Genomic DNA, 6,711 nt, shown 5'->3' with positions numbered 1-6,711 from the left:
GTATGTCTTTTCCTGCTCCCTCTGTTTGGGGCTGCATCTCTGGGATTGGACACATCTCTCTTGTGGTCCTCTGCTGGGGCCCTCTCCCCTCTCAGGGCACTGAGAACACCATCTCCTTCCTTTTTTCTTCAGCCCAAGTGTGGTAGTAGCTTTAATCTTTGGGTAGCCTCACCATCCATGATTTGCTCTTTCTGTTTGCCCTATACTTTGTAAGTATTCTCCAAATAAAATCCCTCTCCTGAACTCCCTGTCATGGGAGTTTTCTTTTCTTTTTATTTTATTTTCCTGACTGGACCCTGGCCGATTAAATTATCTTAGAAATAAACTCAGAACTTTAGTAAAAGTGTCTTATTGGCTTGGCTCCAAGGCAGACCTGCCTAACAGTCCATTATGTCCTAGGAACAAAAATGGTTTGTTAATAACACCTTATATTTCCGTTGCACTTTACAGTTTGTAAACTGCTTTTGTATACCTAATCTCATCTGATTCCCATCATAACCCCTATGAGATAGATAGTAGAAGAAACAAAATTACCTACACTTAGACAGATGGTAGTAGTTGTAGAAGTAAAGGAGATTTTTTAACCAAATCCTTTGTCTCAAAGTCCCGGGGTTAAAATAAATTTTTAAATGGCCTGCTATCTGCCAAAAAACCATATTTAATAGTAAGAGGAAATGTTTCTGACGTTTACAGTAAGTACCTTCAAGGCATATTTTACAATTCCATCCATTATTGACTTTTTTGTTTTGCTGGTTTTTTAATTCTCTTGCTCATGTAAATTTAGATCACTGCATCACTTCTCAAAAATACCGAAACAGTGAAAATAATTCTGAATATGGGCTATAGGAGAGAGAAAACATAAAATTGAGATGGGTAGATACTAAGAGAAGAAAATAATGGTTTGGGGTATTCAGCATCTTCGAATAGAACACACACACACGAATTAAAAACATACTTGGTAATATAGAGTACCTTAATAAATTTGCAATAAGTCATGAACTTACAACAAAGTAACTTATAACAAAGTGTTTGTAGTGTAACTGCATGTTGGTGAATATTAATTGAATTCTGTATGGCCCAATATCCATCTTTCGTTTTCTTCCACTTTCAAATTTTGTTTTTGAAGGAAACCAGAATGTCACCCCCAAAATATGCTTCTTTGACATAAAAATTATTTTGAACTGAAGGCAATTAAGTCGTAAATGCAGAGAAAGTTCCCCCTTTTCTGCCTAAAGGCAGGAAACAAAGTCTACAGTTACTGGGGACCAGCTCTCATCAGTTCAGAGATGACACCGGAGGAATCCACAAATTTTGTTGAACTAATCTTAATCTTCCTCATTAAGGAATTTAAGGACTACCTAGACCTAGTTGGATTACCCTCAGCCCAAATCCCTTTTTCTTATCAATTTTTCACAAATTTATTGTTGCTTTGTCTAAAAGGTATAAAAGCTTCCTGCTTTGGTCACCATTTTGGGTCTTCATTCTCTTGTGACAGCTCCCATGAGCATTTAGAAATTTAATACCATTTGTATGCTTTTCTCCTGTTAATCTGTCTTGTCAGTTTAATTTTCTTTTTTTTTTTTTTAAAGATTTTATTTATTTATTTGACAGAGATAGAGACAGCCAGCGAGAGAGGGAACACAAGCAAGGGGAGTGGGAGAGGAAGAAGCAGGCTCATAGCAGAGGAGCCTGATGTGGGGCTCGATCCCATAACGCCGGGATCACGCCCTGAGCCGAAGGCAGACGCTTAACCGCTGTGCCACCCAGGCGCCCCGTCAGTTTAATTTTCTGACAGAGCCATGAACCCAACGAGGGTTGAGGAAAACTTTTTCTCCTACCGTTTGAATTTGGATTTTAATTCCAAAACAGATAAAAGTGACTCAATATATTCTAATTTCTGATACCACAATCTGTTAATAAATAATTTAGGTAGTTGCTCAAATGGAATCTATCTGGGAGAAAACATCACATTTAGCCATTCATAATTCCAAATTTTGTCTCTATGTCTTTGCTGAGCCTTTTTCATCTGAAATATGCATCCCTCTCTTCTCCCCCCACACCCACTTTGCAGTTCTCCCATGCTTGAGTGTGGCCCTGTAATGGAGAAGGCATTGTCTTCCTCTGGGGAAGAATGTTGGCACCTTCTCTTGACCAGTGGTCACTGGATTGATATTGACATAGCATTTACTGGAAAATGGTCAGAAGGTGCCACTCAAGCTATTCTTTGGAATGTGTTGCTCAAAATAGATTTGTCCTCAACTGGTGGGATTGAGCTGGGTCAGCAAGACCCACTCAACCCTTGTCATGCCTAAGCACATGCCTCTGTGGTCGTGATTGAGCTGAGTTGTGTGAATTGGACCTGGCAGATGTCTATTTTAAGCAGTATGGCCCACCACAGGACTGTCAAAGGATACATGCTAAGAGGGGCCATGCTTTCCTCAACTTCTGCTGTCCTCACTGGATGGCACGGTTCATGCTCATCACTGGTCGCTCGCTGGCTCAGGACCTATATTTAAGTACTTCTGGCAACAGAATGACTACTTGTTTCCATGCTCTCCAACTGAAATGGTTGCTCTGAAAAGCTAGGATGCTTTTCAGACATTATCTAATTAGCACTGTGTCTGCACTGCAGAAAATATCAGTAACACTCAGCATTTTCACAAGATAATTTAGTCACATCCTGAGTACTCATCTGGATGAATCAGAGTGAAGAAAAGACACAAAAAGAAATTGCAGCTCAATTTATGTTAAGCTTAGGGGTCCTTCTTCCCATCTTTAGCCTTGCCAATGAGGAGAAAATCATTAACAGGATTTCAGTGTTGGGGGGTTACAAGAATTACAGAAAAGGTCTGCTTTCTTTCCATTGTCAATGTATGTACAAAATCTAGTTGGTCAGCCTTAAAACAGTCAAGTAAATTTTTTTTCAGTTTTTAGTAAAATATTGAGAAGACGTGTTATAATTTGGGTCTCTGAGCATTTACTCATTAACATTAGCTGATTTGAAACACTGTGGCTGGCTATTAGTTTTCTCAAAGATACTCTTTTTTGCATTTCTTAAAAGGCCACACGTTGACATCTTATAATTCAGTACATGTTTATTGAGGTACTCCTTGATGATAGACGTTTGTGTCAAGTTTTGGATGCTTTTTGTTTGTTTGTTTGTTTGTTTGGTACTTCATTGCAACTGAACTAGGTAAGGGTTACTAATTAAAAAAACAACAACATTGCTTAGAAAAATAAAGAGATCAGAAGATAATATGATGCATAACTGAATTCGTAAATGCTTACTGGTGCTGCCCAGGTCACGCTGAAAAGAAGCAGTCCCAAACAGACAATTTGCATCTTTGAGACTCTCTGCAAGAAGATAATAATATTTTACCCTAAAGCATTGCCAGTTATGAGCTTTAGTCCTAAGGATAAATAAAACACAAAAGTATATACAAGCATCCTTCTCCCAGTAGTCCATTTCCTTGTTTAAAAAAAAATCATGTATAATTTATATCCAAGTGTAGATACTTTAACCTAAGAGCCTTCATATGTCTAATTATTCTAATGTGAAAGTGAAAATTGTCTAATATTATTAAAACAATGAAGTCAGTTGATAGAAATGAATTTTATAGATATATTTACTTGCTCTATTGTCAGCCCAAACTTCTCCCTTTTGTTTTTAGAGATCATTTAATTTGTCTATTTGTATAGTTCATAATAATATTATTAATATTAAGTTGGTGTAACAACTCATAACAGACTCTTTACATGGTTGCCAGCAAAGCAGGCTTCACCATGAGGAATAAAATCTTGTCTGCTACAAGGATAGTCCCCCAATATATGTCCTTATATTCATTAGCAATTTATCTGAGCTAATAGCCACCCATGGGCTGGAGAGTGAAACAATTTATGTAATCCTTATATTAATAACTAAAATTTATTGAATACTAAAATATTAAAACACCACTGTTCTAAAAATTTTGCATATATTCAATTACTGAGCCTCACAACAACACTGTGAGTTAGATGGTATTACTATTCCTGTTTTAGAATAGGAAATAGACAGAAAGTCAAATAACTTGCCCTAGAATTCCCACATATTGAGAGGAAGAACTGGGATTCGTATCCAAGCAATGTAACTACAGAGCCAGTAGTCTTAAATGAAGAACCTATGCCACCTTGAATAAGTTTTTATTCTTTCATCTTATTACAGGAAAATCTACATGTAGTTGACTTAAAGGCAAATAATATTTTATATTGAGCTCAAGAAAATTATGTTTAAACATTAACATTTAGCTATGGTTAAAGGTACATGTTTATACTTTGGTGAATATACGAAGAGGATATTCATTAGTGAGCTCATTTAAGTCAAGTAGCCATTGTTGAAAGAAAAGGTCAATATAACTGTGAATTACTAATCTGTTGGTTTTGATGAATATTAAGTATTTACCACACAGACATTGAGCAACCAATATGAGAATAAAAAAATTTATACCAGTCTTTGAGATTATTTGGGGAAAACGCTAAATACTATTGCAATCCTTAAACATTTCAAGGTAAAAATTTTTATTTGAAGAAATGATGTAACTATTAAATATATTCTAAAACTCTAGGCTATTCTCTTCTAAACAATATAATTTTCAGGATCTTAATTCTAACTATAATTTAGCCATCCAAGTATTTTAGAGAATAAGACAATACAAATCATTTATCAAATGACTTAATACTGATCAGTAGAAATATCTGCATAGATGAGGTTTGAAACTATGAATATGATCACATTATCCTTATTCTGGTTTATAAGTGAAGGTACAGAGTAAAATTAGAGTCTTTGAATTATGGTGGATCTTGATAATGCTAACACTTAAATCAAAGAGGAATTTGCTACCAAGCTATCAATTTTAGTTGATAATTTCCAGAACTTGGTAACACATTTTATATTTTATAAAACAAAGCACTAAATATTACACAGTCGTGCTGAGTAGAGAATACTTTCAATATACATTTATTTTCAAAAGCAATCTCCCTACCTGGATGGCATATAACTTGAAGATATAAACTACATTATAAAGCTATTTGCTATCAAGAATATCAAGAGAACCAAATTACCTGATATCTTTTACCTTCAGAATACCTGGCTTCTTCCACAGGATTAGCAGTCTCTGGGCCAATTTTGCTGAAATTTAAAGTTTGTTAGAGTTCCCAATGACCAATCAGCATAGACTCACTTAGCACTAGCAAACAATTTGTTACCAGTGCCCACAGATAACCATAGGGGGCAAAGTAATTTTAATCTAAAAATGTTTTTGTGGTGAAAAGCTGCTATCAAATGTTCCAGAAAGTGGGATAAACAGAATATATAAATACCTCAGTTTGGCGGATGATGTTGTCAGATAATTAAAATTGATTTCAGAACTATTAATTAGGACTCTCTGAATAACTAACAAGTTTGTAAGTGGAAAACATTTTAGCTATCTTTTTGTGTAAAAAGTTTCTAATTTCAATTTTGTCTGTATTAAATTCAGCAACATTTAACAAAAATGTATTGGGTACCTATTATGTGACAGACACTGGGGAAATAGCTGTAAGCAAAGCAGACAGAAAAAAAAAAATCCCTGTATTCATGGAGTTTATAATCTGGTGGGGAGACTGACAATAAACAAAATAAATAAGTAAAATATATTGTGTAGATAGTGACACAGACTAAGTCTGAGAAGAAAAGGTATTGCAAGGAGAGGGGATGACAAGCACTGCGGGTGGGGGCATGGGGACACTGAGTTGAAATACTAGATAGGGAATCCTGGGACGGCCTCACCAAGAAGGTGACTTTTGAGCCCTGTAAACACGTGGCATCTAGGGGAAGAGCATTCTAGGTAGAAGGAAGAGGCAGAGGAGAGCCCCAGAGACAAGAAGGGCCTGCTGACTTGTTCCAGAAACAAAGAGGGCATTTTGGCTGGAAAAAATGAATGAAGTGAATAGCAGAAAATGAGGACAAAAGTGTAGTAGATGGCAGATGACACAGGGCCTGTAGATCATTGCAAGGCTCTTGACTTTACCCCGAGTGAGAAGGAACCCTTGGAGGTTTTGGGCAGAGCAGTAACTGCAGAGTAACTGAGGTAAGAGAAGGCAGAGATGGCCTAGGAAGCTCTCAAGGTAATCGAGGCAGATGATGATTAGGAATCAGAGTGATGCCAGAAGGTATTAGGGGAACTGCTCAAGTTCAGATGTGTTTTAAAAGTAATGCCAAGAGCATTCGCTGACATAGCAGATGTGGAATGTGAGAGAAAATCAAGAATCAAGGGTGACTCCAAAGTGTTTTGCTCTGAGCAACCAGAAGAATGAAGTTGCTTTTTACTGATATGGGGGAAACTGCAGAAGAAGTGGTTTTGGGAGGAGCACTGAGAGTTTGGGTTTGGATATGAATGTTGCAGAATGGTCAATTTAGGACATTGACTTTCACAGTGAAATAAGTTGTACACCTATATTAGAATAAGACTTTCTGGGGCAATTGCCTGCTCTCTCCTCTTTTGCCCAGTCTGTCTGCCAAAATAATGACTGCAATAGTTCAGGTTAAAAATATTACAATGCCTGGAGGGATAATTTATATTAGAACTATATGTGAGGCACCAATGTACAATAATATAAGAATTATTTAATCGATACCAAATGATAAGAATTGGTTAAACACAATTTTAACAAACTCTAAATGATATATAATGATAT

At 36.3% G+C, this 6,711-nt stretch overlaps 1 long non-coding RNA gene across 6 annotated transcripts in view; it reads left to right on the top strand.

Moving 5' to 3' along the window:
* LOC123001631 (uncharacterized) overlaps positions 1 to 6,711 on the top strand; it is a 106,786-nt gene that overhangs the window by 75,567 nt on the left and 24,508 nt on the right. The gene's annotated exons all lie outside the window — the stretch shown is intronic.

Source organism: Ursus arctos, unplaced genomic scaffold (genome assembly GCF_023065955.2).
Source record: "Ursus arctos isolate Adak ecotype North America unplaced genomic scaffold, UrsArc2.0 scaffold_9, whole genome shotgun sequence".
Lineage (NCBI taxonomy): Eukaryota > Metazoa > Chordata > Mammalia > Carnivora > Ursidae > Ursus > Ursus arctos.
Note: the sequence above shows the minus strand (reverse complement) of the source record. Positions and strands in the feature narration are given on the sequence as shown.